Source organism: Vombatus ursinus, unplaced genomic scaffold (genome assembly GCF_900497805.2).
Source record: "Vombatus ursinus unplaced genomic scaffold, bare-nosed wombat genome assembly UNPS02014942.1, whole genome shotgun sequence".
Lineage (NCBI taxonomy): Eukaryota > Metazoa > Chordata > Mammalia > Diprotodontia > Vombatidae > Vombatus > Vombatus ursinus.
In genome coordinates, this window is record NW_020954720.1 from 6,900,926 (window position 1) to 6,920,853 (window position 19,928).

Below are 19,928 nucleotides of genomic sequence, written 5' to 3' on the forward strand. Positions count from 1 at the left end.
GGGAGAACATTCCAAGTGGGAACAAATTAAATGCACATTCAAAGCACTAAGGAAAAATATGTAAGCCACATTCTGAGAACAACAACAAAAATACCTTACATTTATATAATGATTTAAAATCACAAAATGCTTTCTTCAAAATCAACACTAGAAAGTACCTTGATTTCACAGATGACAACCAAAGAGGTAAAAAAATTTGCCTCGAGTCACAAACCTCATTAACAGCATAACCAAGCTTTAAAATGGACATAATGAGATAGGGATGATCTAAACGGAGTTTAGCCAGAAGCATGCAGAGGGAAGTACTCCAGAACCTAGTGACTAAAAGAAGGCCAAAAAAAAGCACCCAGACAGGAAGCACAGGGGCAGATAGAAATGCTAGGGTTCTCTGAACAGGCACAGAGTATAGGTCTGAGTGCCATCTGGCAGCTTTCTTGACCACTACCAAACTTCTGATTACAGATCCAAGGCAGACAGCATGGGCCCTAGCTATGTAATGAGTAAGCAAGGAACAAGTTTGAAAGAAAATCATAACTCTGTATCTGTGATCCCAGGAACAGAGTAGAGATTCAGTCCTAGCCTCCAGCTCAGGTTGAAACCTGCAGTGGAATAATCAGGGCAGGAGTCCCAGACCAAAGGGAAGCCTGCAGTGCAGTCACTCTGAATCAACAGAGCTTCCTGATAGGCTAACAATGGCAGAGTCTAGCAACCAGAGACAAATGATATATCCAAACCTAGGTCAGGAACTTACAGAACTCAGACCAAAAGAGCAGTGAGCAGACCTTACCTTGGATCACATCACTTTGGAAGCACAGAAAGTTTGCAGCTCCCTAACCTGAGCTGTGAAAGCAGAAGGTCAAAAGAGGAAAAAAAGTTCAGGTCAGCCTATACTTCCAGAATTGTGTAGAGTCCAACACTAACATAAAGTCCAAAGTCAAGAAGTAAAATGGAAAAAAGAGCAAACAAAATCATAAAAAGCCATTATTGTGACAGGGAAGTTCATGACACAAACTCAGAAGAAGAGAATTACTCAAAAACACCAACATGCAATGTCTCAAATTAAACAGAGTTTGGATACAGGTCCAACAAGAATTCCTAGAAGACTTAAAAGAAAGCATTTTAAAAAAAACTAAAAATTGACATTAAAAAAAACAAATGAAAGTGGTAGAGGAAAAACTAGGGAAAGAAGTAAGAGTTAAGGAAGATAGGAAAAGAGCAGTAACAACTTGGAATAAGAGGTATAAAACCTTATTGAAGAAAATAACTCCTTGAAAATTAGAATTGGTCAAGTGGAAGCTAATGACTTCATAAGATATTAAGAAATAAAAAGTCAAAAGACTGAAAAAATAGAAGAAAACATGAAGTACCTCACAGGAAAAACAACAGATGTAGAAATCAGATCAAGGAGAGAGAATTTTAAAATCACTAGACTAGAAAACCATAAAAACCAGGTATCTTAGAACCAGAAAATAAAAGTAGAAATTGAAAGAATCTACCAGTAACCTTCTGAAAGAAAGCTCAAAATGAAAACTCTTAGGAACATTAGAGCCAAAATTCAGAGCTCCCAGGTCAGGGAAAAAACGCTGCAAGCAGCCAAAAAGAAAGAATTATCCAAATACCTAGAAGCCAGTCAGGATGATGTAAGATTTAGCAGCCACAACCATACAGAAGATCAAGAATGACTTACCCAGAAAAACTAGGTATAAACCTGCAGGGGAGGAAATGGAACTTTAATGAAATAGATAGGACTTCAAAATATTCCAGATGAAAATACCAGAGCTGAGTAGAAAATCTGACATACAAACACAGGACTAGAGAACATTAAAAAGTGAACATGAGAGGGTAATCATAAGAGACCAGACAAGGTTAAACTGTTTACATTCCTATATTGAGAGATGATACATGTAGTCTCAGAACTTTATCATCATCAAACAAGGGTCAGAAAGTCTAATTAGAGAGAAAGCCTGAGAGTGATTGTTATGTTCTGATAATCTCAAAAGAAGAATGGAAAGGGTGGGGAAGAGGAACAAGAGGGGGTAAGAGAGAGAAAGAATGAAGAAAATTGTCTCACCTAAATTATGTATCCAAGTAGTAGTCTATACAACAATGAAGAGGAAAGGGGATTGGGGGGGGGGGAGAAATGGACTATACTTGAACCTTACTCTCACCTAAACTGTTTAAAGGAAAGAAGAAAACACAAATTCACAAAGTTGAGTATAAAAATACATCTTAGCCAACTGGGAAATTGGAGGGCAAGAGTGGAAAATAGAAGGGAAGGTAAATTAAGAAAGTAGTCAGAAGTAAAACACTCTTAAAGAGAGGCCAGGGAAAAAAGGTGAGGGGGGGGGAGAAGAGAGAGGATAAATTACAGAAGGGATTAGTCAGAAGCATAGCAAACTAGGGGACAGGTGAAAAAGGCAAGGAAAAATCGAAAAGAATAGAATGGAGGGAAATTTACAATTAGCAATGCATGTGTACAGGATGAATTCACCTATAAAATGGAAGCAGTTAGCAAAATGGATTAGCAACCAAAATACAATCATATATTATTTGCAAGAAACACATTTAAAACATACAGATATATATACATGGAGTTAAAATGAAGGGCTAGAGCAGAATCTATTATGCTTCGGCTCAAGTTAAAAAAGGCAGTATAGAAACTAGAGAAAACAACAGCAAAAATAGACCCAATTAAAAGAGATAAGAAGGGAAACTCCATTATGCTGAAAGGCACCATATATAATGAATATCAATACTAAACAAATATGTACCAAATGATACAGTATCTAAACTATTAAAGGAAAAGCTTATGAGTTACAAGGAAAAATAGATAGTAAACTGTAATAGTGAAGAACCTCAATTTACCACTTTCAGACCTAGATAAATGTAACTAAATAATAAAAAAGAACCTGAACAGAATATTAGAAAAGTTAGTTACAATATGCCTCTGGAGAATACTGAATGGTAATAGAAAGGAGTATGCCTATTTCTCAATTGTGCAAGGCATCTTCACAAACACTGACTATGTACTAGGACAGAAAAACCTTAAAAACAAATACAAAAAAAAAAAAGCAAAAATATGAAATACGTCTTTTATTCAGGGACTCTGAAGCAAAGATTAAAAATTATTGGGAAGCTAAATAATTTAATCCTAAAGAATGGGTGGTTCAATGAACAAATTATAGAAACAACCCATAACTTCATTAAAATGAAAACAATGACACAGTATACCAAAATTTGTGGGATGCAGCTAAAGCAGTACTGGGGTAAAATGTGTATCTCTAAGTGTTTTCATCAATTAAAAAGAGAAAAGATAGATCAACAAATTGGGCATACTATTAAAACACACACACACACACACACATACACACACACACAACTAGAAATAAAAATAAAATTTAAAACTCACAATTAAACACCAAAATAGAAATCCTGAAAATCAAAGAGATTGAAAGTAAAAACACAAAAACGACAAAAAAAGACTGAATTAAGAAAATTAGAAACTGGGTTGTTTTTTGCTTGTTTTTGGTTGTTCAGTTTTTTGGGGGAGGGGAGTATTAAATAAACAGATAAAAACAGATTAGCTAATTTGATTTTTTTAAATTAAAAAAAACTAAATTACCATTATCAAAAATGAAAAAGGTGAATTCACAATGAAGAAATAGAAGCACTTATTAAGAGCTATTTTGTCCAACTATATACCAATGAAACTAACAATCTAAATGAAATGGATATTTATAAAAATAAAAGTTGCAGAGATTAACCGAAAAGAAATGAGTACTTAAATAGTCCTGTCAAAGAAAAAGAAACTGAACAAACCATAAATGAACTCCCAAAGAAAAAAAAATCCTAGGACCAGATGGATTTACAAGCAAATTCTACCAAACATTTTTAAAAAATTTATTTTAGTATTACATAAATCATTTAAAAAATAGTTATAAAAAGGGTCCTACCTAATTCCTCTTATGACACAAACATATTTGTGATTATCTAAACCAAGGAAAGTCAAAATAGATAAAGAAAACCCAATATTCCTAGTGAATATTGACATAAACATTTTAAATAAGATATTAGCAAGGGGACTACAGCAATGTATCACAAAGATCATACAATATGAACAAGATAGATTTACACCAGGAATTCAGGGCTGGTTCAACTATTTTAAGCTGTGCTCCAGAAAACTATAAACACAATTGAGACCATATTAATAACAAAATCAACTAAAATCACATGATTGTTTCGTAGATGCAGAGAAAGATTTTGACAAACTACAAGACCCAATCCTGTTAATAAATACTAGAAAGCACAGAAATAAATGGAGGTGTCCTTTAAATAAGTAATATCTATCTAAAACCAAGAGTCAGTATTATCTAAAATGAAAATAAGCTAGAAGCCTTTGCAGTAAGATCAGGGGTAAAGCAAAGATGTCCATTATACCCATTATCACTTAATATAGTACTAGAAATACTAATTACGGCAATAAGAAGGAAAAAAGACGATTGAAAAGAAATCAAAGGAACAAGCATAGGTACAAAGGAAACAAAACTATCACTTTTAGCAGATAATATCATGGCTTAGTTACAGAACCCCAAAGAACCAACCAAAAAACTAAGTGAAACAACTAACTTTAGCAAAGTTGTAGAATAAAAAATAAACCCACACAAATCACCAGCATTTCTGTATATTACCAACAAAATACAGCAGAAAGAGACAGAAAAAGAAATACTACCTAAAATAATTACAGACAGTATAAAATATTTGGGAATCTACCTGCCATGATACAGGAACTAAATGAATACAATTACAAAACTCTTTACACAAATAAAGGCAGATCTAAATAACTGGAGAAAGGTTAATTGCTCATGGGTAGACCAAGTCTATTAAAAATGACAATACTACTTAAATTATTTTGCTTTTGTTGGGGCTCCTCTAACTCAAACTAACAAAAGATTACTTTGGAGAGCTAGAAAATATAATAACAAAACTCATCTGAAAAAAAAAAATAAGTCAAGAATATCAAGGTCAATAATGGGAAAAAAAGTAGGAAGGAAGAAGGCCTAGCAAATACCAGATCTCAAACTACACTACAATGCTGTAATCATTAAAATAATTTAGTACTGGGTGAGAAAGAGAATTTGATCAGTGGAAAAGATTAAATATAAAATATAGAGAAACAAATAAGCACAGTAACCTAGTGTTTGATAAATCAAAGATCCCAGCTAATGGGGCAAGACCTCATTCTTCAACCAAAAAAATGGTGAGAAAACTGGAAAGTAATCTGTCAACACCTCACATTACTCAGCAAGATAAGCTCCAAATGAGTATATGATTTAGACACAAAAGGTGACATCATTAACAAATTAGAGGAGAATGGAAGAAATTACATGTCAGATCTATGGATAGGGAGTTCATGACCAAACAACACAAAGGTTCACATGAAATCTGTTCTCCCAAAATAGAGGGTGCATGTTAAATTATTCCTGGCTTTCCTTTCCTCCATCACAAAAACCAAGAAGTAATGGCACCTCTGCATGCAAGGTTCCCATTATTTCCACTCCACCAACCAGTTTCTCCCTGTTGGTAACAATCAGATCTAGAAAAGAATTTCCTTTTGTTGGTCTTCTACCTTTTGAAAGAAGAAATTGCCATTCACGCAAGACAAGAAGTTATAAGCTGTCCTGTTTGATCACTGAAGTCTCCCTACATTTCTATGTCATTCCTTTGTGGAGAGTTTCTAATCTGTTTCCTGAACTAATTCATTTGCTCTTTCTATCTGTGTAATGTGTAGCATACTCTGACCACAAAATAGCTCATCTTTCTTCTGTGGTTGATCTTCACTGAAACGATTTCCCTTTTCTTTTATCAGTATATGACCATCTTGGTCCGTTGGTGTTTTTGCCAGCTCTGTTCTTGATTCATCGGTATCAAATCAATGTGCTAGTACTCTCTTCTGCTATTCCCTCTCTTATGCTGTACTATTCTTCCTAATATTGCACCTACTTTTCTCTGTGGCAACACAGCCGTCAGATACATGCTGGCATGTATCTCTTTGCTTTTTTAGTTTAAAACCCTTTTGATTAGTTTCAAAATGGTTTTGGTTATTCCCCCTCCCCCCCCAGCACTTGAGCTACACTCCACCCCTTGCAAAAGGCTCATCATTCCTATATTTTAAGCCGTGCTCCAGTAATCAAAATCTCCATTTCACCTATTGCCTCTCAAAACTTCTTTCCACTTAAACTATTTTCTGAACTTTTTTCCTCTGGACTATATTGTGCACCATTCTACCAGTACACAAGCTGTTTGTAACTTCTCTCATTTGTCATTTTTCTCCCTCCTTCTGAAGACTGCTTCTCTCAATGCAGTAAAGACAACATTTGCCTTTTGTTAGCTGTCATGTCACATTACTGACTCACACTGAGCTTGATGTCTCCCAGGTTTTTTTAAGGGAACTATCATCCGGCCATATTGTACTTATAAAGTTGTACATTTATTCCTGTTAAATCTCATCTGAGAGACAACCTGACATAATATCAGTAAGAGTATTTACTCTATATGGAACCCAGATAGGGAGAAAGGAGGAGTGGAGACTGATTGGTTTTGTGGCCTGGGAAAAGTCATTTAAGACTGAGGCCACTAAGTATAAGATTGATCTACTAAAATTATAGAGATTTTGATCTGCTTTGCTGAAAGGTGTTCCAACACCAACAAGAAGCTTGGTGTATTAATATAAATTTCACTTCATAATAATTTGATCTATCATTCCAGACTATCAAAATCGTTTTTGGATTCAGACTGTTGTCACGTCATGATGTTCTTGGCCATTATAAACCATGCCATCTGCACTGTGTCTATCCTTCTCATTCCCCTCCCACAGGATCCTGGATTCTGCCCCTCGGTTCTGAGAAGTATCTTGTTCAGAAGCAGGCCTCCAAGCCATTTCCCAGACATTTCCAAATGCTATTGCCATGCTCTTCTCTCCTTTTATAGACCATCTTCCTTCATTAAAATGTATGCTTCTTAAGGACTGATACTGTCTGCATGCTTGTATTTGTATCCCTAGTGATTCATACAGTACCTGGGCAGAGAGTAAGCACTAATGCTTTTACTATATCCAATACTGCACTTCATACAATATTGTGTCATTATGTCTAGTTACACAATAATATTGCTATATCTATTATATCCTCAGCTTCTGTCATACGTAAACTGGACAAGATGACTTTGTTGGTATCATCTCAGTCCTTGGAAAAAACGGTCAGGAATACAGGGTCAAAAACAGACTCCTGAGTAACTCCACTGGAAACCTTCCTTCAAGCTGACATTGACCTATCAAAAACCATTCTTTGGGTCAGGTCACTCAGTCAATACTGAATCCATCTAACTATACTGAGAGAAAAAAACATGTTAATGACACCTATTTGCTCTCTATATTGTTCTGTTTCAAAATTAACTTTTCTTAAGGTTACTTACCTATAACCTAGTTTACCACTTAATTCTATGCACCTATTTATTAGCTATTTAAAATCTTTAGGAATTCATTGCATTGTTTGTAATATAACTGCTAAGCTGTTTCGGTAGATATTTCCTTTAACATTTTTACCTGCTCCTCTTTTTTTTCCTTGCTTTTTGGTGGGGCAATTGGGGTTAAGTGACTTGCCCAGAGTCACACAGGTAGTAAGTGTTATGTGTCTGAGGCTAAATTTGCACTTAGGTCCTCCTGACTTCAAGGCTGGAGTGCCATCCACCACCCAGCTGCCCCAGCCCTGCTCCTCTTGATCCATTAGTTTCAGTGCATCACAGAATCAGCTCATTTTCATTTTGAGAGTTGACACTTTTTCTTCACCAATGGCCATACCCACATACAAAAGGAATCCCTACTGTAACATCATCCTGCCTTTCTCTGCTTTCTCACCTCTAAGGAGGTGGAGCCCACCACTTCTGAGAGTAGTCCATTCCAATTTTGGATAGCTCTGATTAACACGAAATTTTCCTGGATAACAAGATTTAATTGATCTCTTTGATCCCGTTACTTCTACCCATTACTCCTGGTTTGCCTCTCTGGAGTTAAACAGAACAAAATTAATCCCTCTTCCATATGACAGCCTTTCAAATACTTGAAGACAACTATTATGTTCCCAATTGAGTCTTCTCTTCTCCAGGCTAAACCTGGCGAGTTCTTTCAGCCACCCTTCACATATCATGGACACAAAGCCTTTCACTATCATGGCTGCTATCCTCTGGCCACTTTCCAGCTTATCAATACCCTTCTCATTCCAAAAACTCAACACAATACTCCGCATGAGGTCTGATGAGGACCAGAATACACCCTCTCTATTCCTAGAATATATGTCTCTTTACTTCAGCCTAACATCCAGTTTGCTTTTTTAACTGAAGAGCATTATAAATACTAAACTGATTTTGGTTAAAAATAATTTTAATACCTACTTATTTGGGGGATGGCTATTTTGATATAGCATGGCAAAAAAAGTTATCTAACCTATACTCTTGAACTATATTTTTTTAAAAAAATTATCAGATCACTTTGGTAATTATGACTTTATAGTATAATTTGAGATCTGATAGAGCAAGTATCCAAGCACAAGTGTTGTTTCATTATTTCCTTTAACATTTCTTCTCTTGAATAATATTATTACTGGTTTATCTTAATATATAAAGTACTGGATTAACATTTAGATTGTATAGAATTAAATCTACAAATCTGTGTAATAGTAAGTACATAAGATCAAGCAGAAGACTTGCAGATATGCATTTATAGACCAGTTTCCTCACTGGAAGTTCCCTACACTAGTGAAATCAAAGGTACAAATAACAACAACAAAATCTCATTTTTGTAACTACTGATTTTCTGCAATTAGCTGAAACATTCAATTTTATCCCAATTTATCATTCTAAATGTGTCTCTATTGCCTTTGGCAAATTTCCTAAAGACAATATAAATGACTCATGTTTTTAAATCAACTTGTAATGCTTATATTTTTATAGCTAGTTAATCCTTTTTCATTAAAGAAAATAAATGTTAATTTTGGTTTTTCCCCACTCAGATTCGTGTTTTTTGTTTACTCAACCCAAGGTATAATCTACCTTGTATTCACTAGCATTACTCTAATCCTAATGTTCACAATCAAAGGGCACAGTGTCTAGAACATAATATATGCTACAAAAATATTAGTTATTATTATTATTGTCATCATTCACAATTACACTAAAATGCACACTTACACTAACTGTTGAACACAATTCCTAAAACTCTATAATTCAAGGTTCTCAAATTTTCAACTTTCTCACCTTTCTAACACCTTTAAATAGGAGTATTATATAGGGACTACCTGAGCTTTTCACGTCCTTTCCCATTCATCTTCTCAAATTGCTTCCTTAAGTTAAACATCAAAATAATCCTTCAATTCTCCTCAACGAGACTGGGAGATAGTTACCATTCTGTTATAATTTAATTTTAATGTTAGTTTCTGCCCCTTTTAAAGGGAGAAATGTTAACTCAAATCTACTTTTCTACTATTCTGATGCCAGCTTCACAAACAATCCGAATATACATAATAACAATATTTATTTATACTAAAGCAACTCTACCTTGTTAAAGAACTACTTGGTAATGATTTGGAAAGGGAAGTGAATGGGCATTTATATGATTCCCCCAAGAGATCTTAAACAGCTTGAGTAAGAATTATTTTTATTATAGTCTTTGTATCCTCAGTGCCCTGCATACTATCTAACAAAAGTAAGCGCTGATAAATGCTTATTAAACTGAAATTCTTGAAAATCAATCAATCAACAATCATTTATGAAGGACCTAGTATGTATCAGACACTGGGAAAAGAAAGATAAAATTAGTAACAGTCCTTGCTCCATAAGGATCTTATATTATAACAGGGGAGAAAACATGCACATATATAGGTACGTACAAAACCTATAAAAAATACAGTCAACTGAAGGGTATAGTACTAGCAGCTGGAAGGAAAGGGCTCATGCAGAGACACTGGTGCTTGAGCAGAGTCTTGAGAGAAATGAGTGATTTGAAGGGTACAGATAAGAAGAGAGGACATTCCAGGCATAGTAGACAATCAGTACAAAGGCAAAGAGATATAAAACAAAACATCATGTCCGAGAGACAGCAAGAAAGCCAGTTTTATTGGGTCATAAAACGCATGAAAGGGCATAATTACTAAGGCAGGTTGGGGTCAGATTACAACATGTTCTAAACGCCAAACAGGGATGTTTATATTTGATTTTAGAGGCCATAAGGAGTTTCCTTGAGGGAAGAGGGTGTGACATAGTCAGACCTGTACTTTAAGAAAATGATTTTGGAGGGGTCAACTAGGTGGCACAGTGGATAGAGCACCAGGCCTGGAGTCAGGAGGACTTGAGTTCAAATTCGGCTTCAGACACATAACACTCACTGGCTGGGTGACTGGGCAAGTCACTTAACCCCACCTGCCTTACCAAAAAAAAAGAAAAGAAAATCATCTTGGTACTTCTGAAGAGGATGAAATGAGTGCAAAGATTTATTAGGAGGCTACTGCAATAGTCTAGATGAGACGTGAGTAGGGGCTGAATAAAGGGGACCCACACAGTGGAGATAAAGACAGAAGATTTGACAACTCAATATGTGGAGCAAGGGGGTGGGTAAAAGCGTGTGTAGTGGAGAGAGAAAGTTCAACAGGGGAGTACTGGGAGTAAGTGTAGGTGTGGTTGTGCTGGAAACAAGAACCACAACTGGTGATAAGAGGGAAAGAAATATAACCCTCTACATGGTCAATCACACATGAATATAACTATTAACTACTCTACAAAAATAAAAATAGACCTAAGTAATAGGAGAGAGATTAACTGCTCATGGTTGGACTACGACAATATAACAAAATGGCAATGCTAGTGAAATAAATTTACAGATTCAGGGTCATACCAAATAGACCAAACTTTGTGGGACTAGAAAAAAATAATAAAATGCCTGAGGGACATAACGATACTTCTCCTTGTTTCATGGATCATCATGGACAAAGAACGTAACACCTAGCAGCCAACCTACTAGTGATAAGCCTCCTGGTATTTAGCAAGGCTAATCTGCTGAACAGCAGACACACTCTGTCCCTGACTCTGTCTAGTTTATCAGGACCTACCATTGCTCTACTTCATTTCCAGGGCCTCTGAGAAACCAGGCACCTCCATGTCACAGAAAGGCAAAAGAGTAAGACTTCTGTGGAGGTTGGTCTAGTCAGTAGACTAGCACCTTTCTTTAGAATACACTATATCTTAATGAATTTATCTCAGTTATGAAAACATTCTCTTTAACGACTAGTATTTAGACTACAGTCTTATTTAACGGACCTCCAAGCTACCCCTGAGACTGCTGAAAGATCATGGAATCATTGCATGTATGTGGGGTTGAAAAGGGCCTGAAAGATCAGAGCCCACCTTGGACCCCCAATGTGCACTGAGGAAAGCTGGGGGCTCGGGTGAAATGAACTGACTTGTTCATAGCTACACCGTTAGTACAGGGCACAACTGAAACTCGAATTCAGTCCTGAGAGCTTCAGTTCTGAAGTTTTTCCATTACGCCGTACTGTCTATATATAGATATCTATGAATTAAGAGACGGCTCTGTTAGTCCAGAAATTCCTACTAGAGTAAATTTTCATAGATGTTTCATAATATAAGCTCAGAGTAGTAGAGATGACCTCAGAGTCAGAAAGACCTGGGTTCAAGTCCCTCCTCCCACACATACCAGTTGTCACAAACTTTCAGTGCCTTGGGCACCTTTCTAAGACTTTAAGCTAGAGAGAGTAGCAAGCTACATTGGTAGAGGAAATTTGCTTATTTAGGAGTTTGCTGTACCAAAAAAATTACAGGTCCAATCCCTATCCTTATCCCTATTTCATTACATAAAACTGAGCAAGAAATAAACACTTAAAAGTCTACCAATTTCACAATAAGCTCAATAACTGATAATGATGAAAGAAGCTGACGGTGGCATTCATCATCACAGACATGGAAAGGTAATGAGAATAAGGTAAAGGAAAAAAGGCACAGAAATGAAACCCTACTGTTATATTACCTACTTTTCTCGTTACATTAAGATTATACCAGCAAACCTGAAATAAAGGATTTGGGTGTTTCTCTCTGAAGAGTCAAGTATACTTCTATAATTAAATGAAGTCTTGCAAAAGACAGAAAACAGGATAATCTACAGAATTCTGTAGACTAAAATATTCATATGTAGATTCTAGTTGCAATGCGGCATAGTAGAAAGACCACTGGACTGAGAATAATAAGTCCTGAGATTTAGTCCTAATTCTGACATTAAATACGTAAACTCAGGCAAATCAATATCTTTGGGCCTCTATTTTTTTTCATTCACAATATAAGAGATTTGGACTAGAAGTTAACCTTCCAGATCTAAAAATGACTGTACTGGGGTAACACCCAAGTACCTGTAATACAATTCAGAAGCTAACCTGCTTAAGAAAAATTATCTGAGAAAGTAGTCACAAATTAGCCAAAAAATAAAAGAACCTTGCAACATAAAGGAAACTATATTAGCATCAAAAACTAATGGCATGGATTCACTTTTCAAAGCCCCTGATCAACAATTCAGTGTCAATAAAAGAATAGCACCTATTGACTAAGAAGATAGCAAAAGGTTTGAACCTAAAGCAGTTTGGGTCAAGTGATTAGGTTGTAAGCTTTTTCTAGGAGCCTGTCTGTGAAAAGGAAAAGACATAGGATGACAGGTTGAAGGGAAGGCATGATCAAATGAGAGTGTTTTAAGAATGAGAGAAACCTAGGCATTTGTAGGTAGCAGGGAAAGATCAACAGACCAGGGGAGATTTTTTTTTAAATGAATGATACCTTAAGTTTAACATTTGTTAATTTCTTCAGGGTACATTGTTTATTCATCACTTACAAATTACATATATCAAAAGGCAGATGCTGGGCAATTTTTTTTTTCCCTTTTGGCCTAGATAGGATGTATTTTTAGGGTGGTGAGGTAAAATTTCTAGATTTAGACCAATCTTTTTTGTCTGATAAATTAGGTTTCTTAGAGATTTAAGATTAAATAAAAGTTAGTTAAATTTAAAGTAGTTATAGAGAAAGGATACTAACAGTTGGAAGTGATCAGTGTCTTCAGAAACTCATTGTCCTGCAAGGTCACATCAACTCTGAAACATCTCAGTCTGTCCTGTCTGTTGGGCCCCTCTCTCAGAGAGCTCCTTTCAGAGCTCCAGACACCTCCTCATTTCCCACCTGGAGGCAGGACTTTATCATGCCCCACCCCATCCCACCCCACCCCCTTCTCTCTACCTTCCCCTCAGCTTTTTTTTTTAATGTGTTGTCTTCCCCATTAGATTGTGAGCTCCTTAAGGGAAGGGGCTATCTTTTACCTTTCTTTGTATTCTCAGTGCTCAGTACAGTGCCCAGCACAAAGTAGACTTGATAAATATTTACTGACTGACTGACAAGGTAAACTACAGCAGAACTCCATATTAGAAGAACTGAAGAACTCCCTAGTTAAAATTTAAAAACAATCTGTACTGAATGAAACTGGCACACTTGTGTGACTTTCTCCATCCCAAGTCAGCAACACACAAGTAGCAGAGGAAGCAGGTGGTGGGTTAATCCAAGGCCAATGTTTAGCAAGACATAAGCAATAACAGGACAATGGTGCAAGGAATTTGAGAGCTGAGGACAATAAATGTTCACACTGCTTAATTACAGAGTCAAGATCAAAAGGAGCAAAGTGAGATTAGAGCAGATGTGATGGTGTCTAGGAAAGGGAAGGGAGAGGAGTAGGCAGAGAGCGGTCTAGACTACGACTGGAGATCATCGTGAGAACGAAAAATAGGTTTAGGAGGGATGAAGCACAGATAAAGGTACAAAGATAGGGAGTTACAGTCTGTTCTCAATCACATAAATAGAAGACTTATAAGTGATGTTCAGATCAAGGGTACGACCATCCCTTTGTGTGGCTGAGGTAGAGTGAAGGTCATTGGAGTTGAGAAGATGGGAGATTAGAGTGTTTGTGAGGACATCAACATTAATACTGAAGTCCCCAAGTAGAAAAGTAGCAGTTGAACTGCAGAAGAAAACTACGAAATTAGATACTGAACAAAATACAACACCCATTTCTGTTAAGCGCATGGAAGTGCTCATGCACACACGCACACACAAACACACTCACATACACACACATAGAGTAGAAAATATAAGAATAAATGGACCTTTCTTTAAAATAATCTGTGTTTGTGTGTGTGTGTGTGCGCGCGCGTGTATCAAGAGCTAACGTTATATACAGTGGTGATAAACGAGAATCATTTCCAATAAAATTAGGCGTGAAAAAAGGATGTCTATTGTAATCACTTCTATTTGACCTGGTACTAGAAATGCTTGCTATAGCAGTAAGACAAGAAAAAGAAATTGGAGAACTAAGTATAAAGAAACAAAATTTTCACTCTCTGCATTTGATGTGATTCGTGTACTTAAAAATCCTATAGAGTCAACTAAAAAATTAATTGAAGTAACTTTAGCACACTTGTAGGACAGAAAATAACCCATATAATCATCAGCATTTCCATATAATACCCAGTAGGAGAAAGAAAGAGAAATCCTATTTTTAAAAAATACTGGGTGTAAAAAACATAGATCTCTACCTACCAACAACTGGGAAAATAATAATTGCTCATAGGTAGGATAAGTCAATGTAATAAAATTACAATACTACCTGAAATGAGGGGATGTTTCATCAGTCATGGAATGGAGAAACAAAATGTGGCATATAAATGTGAAGAAATACTAGCATACTATAAGAAATGAGGAAAAAGATGATTTCAAAGAGGCATGAAAAGACCAGTATAAACTGACCAAGAGTAAAGTAAGCAGAAGGGCAGTTAGGTGGCACAGCGGATAAAGTGCTGGCCCTGGGCCTTGGAGTTAGGAAGACCTGAGTTTAAACCCAGCCTCAGGCATTTACAAGCTGTATGACCCTGGGCAAGTCACTTCACTCTGTTTGCCTCAGTTTCCTCATCTGTAAAATAAGCTGAAGAAGGAAATGGCAAATCACTCCAGCATTTTTGCCAAGAAAACACCAAATGGTGTCATGAAGAGTTGGACATAACTGAAACAACCAAACAACAACAAAGTAGAAGTACAACTTATGCTATAACATCTATATTATAAAAATGAACCACTTTGAAGACTTGATGAAGAATGAAATGAGAAGAACCAGAGGAACAATTTATATAACAATAACGCTGTAAATACAAACAACTTTAAAGTTGTTTAACTTTGATTAATAAACTACGATTAGATTTTTAACTATGATTAACACAATGGCCATCCATGAGGAACGATAAAGCATGTTATTTATCTCCTGACAGAGAGCTAGATGTAGGGTGGAGTGCAGAATGAGACATTTTTTTAATATAGACAGTGAGGGAATTTTTTTTTACTTGACTATGCATATTTGTTAAAAGGATTTTTTTAAAACAATGGGATGGGAAAATGATAAAACTTTAATTAAAAAAAAAAAACAACAAAAATCAGGTACTGAACACCCTCAGATGAGGGAGAATAACCTATGGTCAGTAAGTAAGTGCCACCAGGATCTGGTTGTAAATAAGCAAAAAGCACAGAAGAAACTTGCGTTTTCTGAATCTTTCAACTGTATAAGTAAAGATGAGGTATGGTACAGAATATCATTTCCAAAGGCTGCCTGTTACCCTCTCATACATCACCAGGATGCCCTCAATATGTGCACAGATTATTCTCAAAGATTTTATTGAGATAGTTAAGCATACATATGTTTGATAGTTACTGATGCTTTTATAAATCACTATTTTCAGCAATGTCTGTGATACTTTCTAAGCATTTAATATCCTTCCCCTCTTTCAGAAAGCTTAAGAATCAATCTTCCAAACCCCAAATTTTATCACCTCAAGTATAGAAATGCTCTATACTTTTTTTCCAATCCAGCTGCTATTCCCATCATGCTCTTACCTACTGCCATTTCTACTTCCTCATGAAGTACAACAGCAAATACCAGATATTAGTGTTCAAATGAGTTGACTCAACCGAGATTGTTTATAGATGATACTTAGAAAGGCAACTAACACATTAAATGATATACTAACAATTTAAAAAAATCAATACAAAAGCCATTTTCCAATAGATCAAAGGACATGGAAAAAAAGAACTACAAATTACTTAATCACCATAAGAATGTTCTATTATTACTAATAACAAGAGAAATGCAAATAAAAAAACTCTTAGTTGGATATTACAATCAGGAAATTGAAAGAGATGATAAAAGATGAGAATTTAGTCTGCTCCAAAAGAAAGGCATGCTAATAAATGGTTCAACAATTCTGGAAAGCAATCCAAAATTACATGACAGGAAGTAATTAAAACGTTCATACACTTTGACCCAGAGATACTATTGCTCTATACCAAAAGGAGTTCAAAAATTTAAAGGTCCCATATACATCAACATATTTATAGAAGCACTTTTTGTAATAGCAAAAAAGTGGAAACAAAGTAAATGCCCAATGGCTGAACAACTTGTGGTACATGAACGTAATAGACTAATACTGTGATTCAAACAATGAATATGAAGAGAAGCATTTATGAAGACTTATATGAACTGATAAAAAGTGAAAGAAGCAAAACCAGGAAACCAACATACACAATGCCTATAGTGATACAAATGTAAATGACAAAAAAAAAAGAGAAAGAAGCTTAATATTGTGTAATTATAATGACTAAGTCTGGCCAATGAAGAATGATGAGAATGTGCCTTTCTTCTTCTTTCAAAAGGCAGCATCTATGAATATGGAAAATTCCATATACTGTCAAACTTTGTGGATGGGTTATTTAGATTAAACTCCTTTTTTCTCTCTTTTTATTCTTTGTTACGGGAGATGGCTCTCTGGATAAAGGAAAGAACAAATTGGGAAATGGAGAAAATGCAGAAACAAAATAGATCCAACTGTTTTTTTGAAATCTTGGCAGGTTAAACACTGGGCTGAATCAAGTAAGATGAAATTTAATGGAGACAATCTTCAACTTAAGTATAAAAAAAATCAACTTCATGAGCATAAGAAGCCTAGCTAGACAGTTACTCACCTGAAAAAGATCTGAGGGCTTCTGCAGATTACTAGCTCAAAAGAAGTCAACAGAGTTATATAATGACAAAGAAGAATGCAAACTTAAGTTACAATGATAGATATGGCAGGAGAAAGTTGACAATCCTGCTGTGTTCTGCTTTAGTCTGACCACAGTTGGGGTATTTTTGTTTAGTTTGGAGTATCAAAATTTTAGGAAGGATATTAAGCTACAGAGCATCAAAAGGAGGGCAACCAGGTTGGTGGAGGGCCTCAAGCCCATGACACATGAGGATCATTTTATGGAATTGGAGCTATTTTGCTTGGATAAGAGAAGACTGAGAAGGTACATAAAAGTTGTTTTCAAGTATGTAAAGAGGTGTAATAAGGAAGAAAAAATCAGACTTCTTAGTTCTGGGCCCAGAAGACAAGGGGAAAAGTTATAAAGAAGCAAACTTAGGTTTGATGTATGGGAAACTTTCCTAATAAACGAAGGTATTTAAAAGTAGACTACTGCCTGAGGAGTTGTAGGGTCCCCCCTCACTGGAGTTCTGAAAGCAAAGGCTAGATGATACTGAACTGGGTATATTATAAAGGAATATCTTTTTCAAATATGGGGTAGACTAGATACCTACTAAGTGACATTCAAATTCTTTGTTATAGTGATCTTGATGGATGTTTTCCATTGTTATTTTGTTTTGTTTTTCCTTTCAGTTTCTTCTGTAAATATTCTCTTGATGATTTGGCTTCGTTTTGTCATTTGCCAGGCTTTCTATACGCTGTTTTTTTTCTTTGCCCACTAAATTATTAAAGTTTAAACACTGCATAATGATTTCATTAAGCCCATGTGTTGTTGCCCTTTAGGGTTCAATGACAAGCAAGGCCATATCTTGTAAAAAGTTATTGTAGTTAACATTTACTCTTATGTGATTTTACACCTATCGCTTCATCTATCAGAGAACCAAACAACAGATGTTTCACTTTAACACAAGGTATTATCAGACCAAAATGACAAGTCAAGAACAAAGTTAAGTTAGGATAAAGAAATAAAAATGTAATTTTTTTGTCCTCCTTTCCTTAAATCTGTTCAGGTGAGCTGGCTCTGTTTTATTATTATTCCCACTTACTTGTATCTAATTTTTTGTTAAGAAAATCTGCTGGTAAAGCAACGTTCTATTTTTTTGAGACAAACTACCCTCTGACATGTAAATCACTTACATGTAAGTACGTATTACTTAGCCAATTTCATATAGCCAATAGCATATCATTTTCTTAACTCTTCAATAAAATTCCAAAACCAAAAATGAACAGCAGTAATATGTCTGATTTCTTATTTCCCACATATATTATGAGCTTTTCCTTGAAACATTTCTCTTATTTTCCATTATAGATAGTTGTAGGTTAATTTCAACTATAGATGCTATATAAAGACATACAGATATTATAGTTTCATTTACAGATATAAATAACTTGTAAATAAATATTAGAGAAATAGCTATCCCTGCCCTACTTACCAAAGGACCTATTGATACTGTAATAACAAGCAATGACATTGTAAAACATCTTTAAGATCAGAAGCAGAAAAAGCTAAGAAAACAAAAGAGCTTAAGGGAGCTGACCCCAAGCAATCAACTCTCAACCCCCAAGGGCCAATTCATACAGTAAGTCTCTATTCCCAAATTCATCCCTCAAAAAACCTTTCCTTTAACTCTCCTAAATTTTGCTTTCCATTTATCTACCAATTAAAGATTCATTTAGATGTTAAAAAAAAAAAAGCAAATACCCTTGGGAGAATTAAAAGTTATCCATTACCCACACATTTATGTGAATTAGTTCAATCAAATCATTTTCTCTCTAATAACTTGCTATGATAATTTATGTTGCGGAAATAAGAATTTTGATTGTGAAAGAGGATCTATAGAATAAGAGAGGAAGAAGCACATTGAAAAGTTGAGCAGGCCCAAGTGTAGTTCTGTAATGAGGGATTAGGGCAAATTGAGAGCACCAGAACTTTTATTTTACAACTCCATAGTACACTTACCACGTAATGTTTTATATTACAATTGTTTGCATTTCTGTCTTATTCTTCTATACTGCATGTTCTATATTGCATCCTACTACAGTGATGCTGCCATCAGCATGGCCCAGTCTTAAACTTAGTTTTAGTCCTCCCTCAGTACTTTGTACTAAGTACTACATAAATTCTTTAATGAGTGAATAAGATGAGCACTTGGCAAGAAAAGTTACTAAACTGTTCTTCCCTTTTGACCCAACAATTTCACAACTGGGCACTCAGTCCAGGAAGGTAAATGACAAAAGAAGGGTCACATATATTCCAAAACATTGACAGCAGCACTCTTTATAAGAGTAAAAACCATAAACAAAAGCGCATGCCCATCAATTGGGGAAAGGCTGAACAAATCACGGTACATAAATGCAGTAAAATATTATTATACCCAAGAAATAATGAATATGAGAAATTCAGACATATTAGACCACTTTTTTTGAAGTGATACAGAATAAAGAAGAACTAGAAGAACAATATATGTAATGACAATAATGTAAATGAAACATCACTAAAAGACAACAGAATTCTGAGTATATACAATGTCTAATTTCAGTTCCAAGGAAATAGAGATGTGGATGGCTGTGGGGAAGACTGTGGTCAGTTGCAGCCATGGATTCATTCTACTTAATTTTTTTTCTACAAGAGATGGTTATGTGGGGGAAAGAGTATTGGGGTCTGAGTGATATAAAAAGGAAAATACATCAATAAGACTTTTTTAAAGGAAAAAAAAC

At 35.4% G+C, this 19,928-nt stretch overlaps 1 protein-coding gene across 3 annotated transcripts in view; it reads right to left on the reverse strand.

The window, feature by feature from the left end:
* Positions 1 to 19,928, reverse strand: part of UCHL3 (ubiquitin C-terminal hydrolase L3) — a 94,734-nt gene that overhangs the window by 60,932 nt on the left and 13,874 nt on the right. The gene's annotated exons all lie outside the window — the stretch shown is intronic.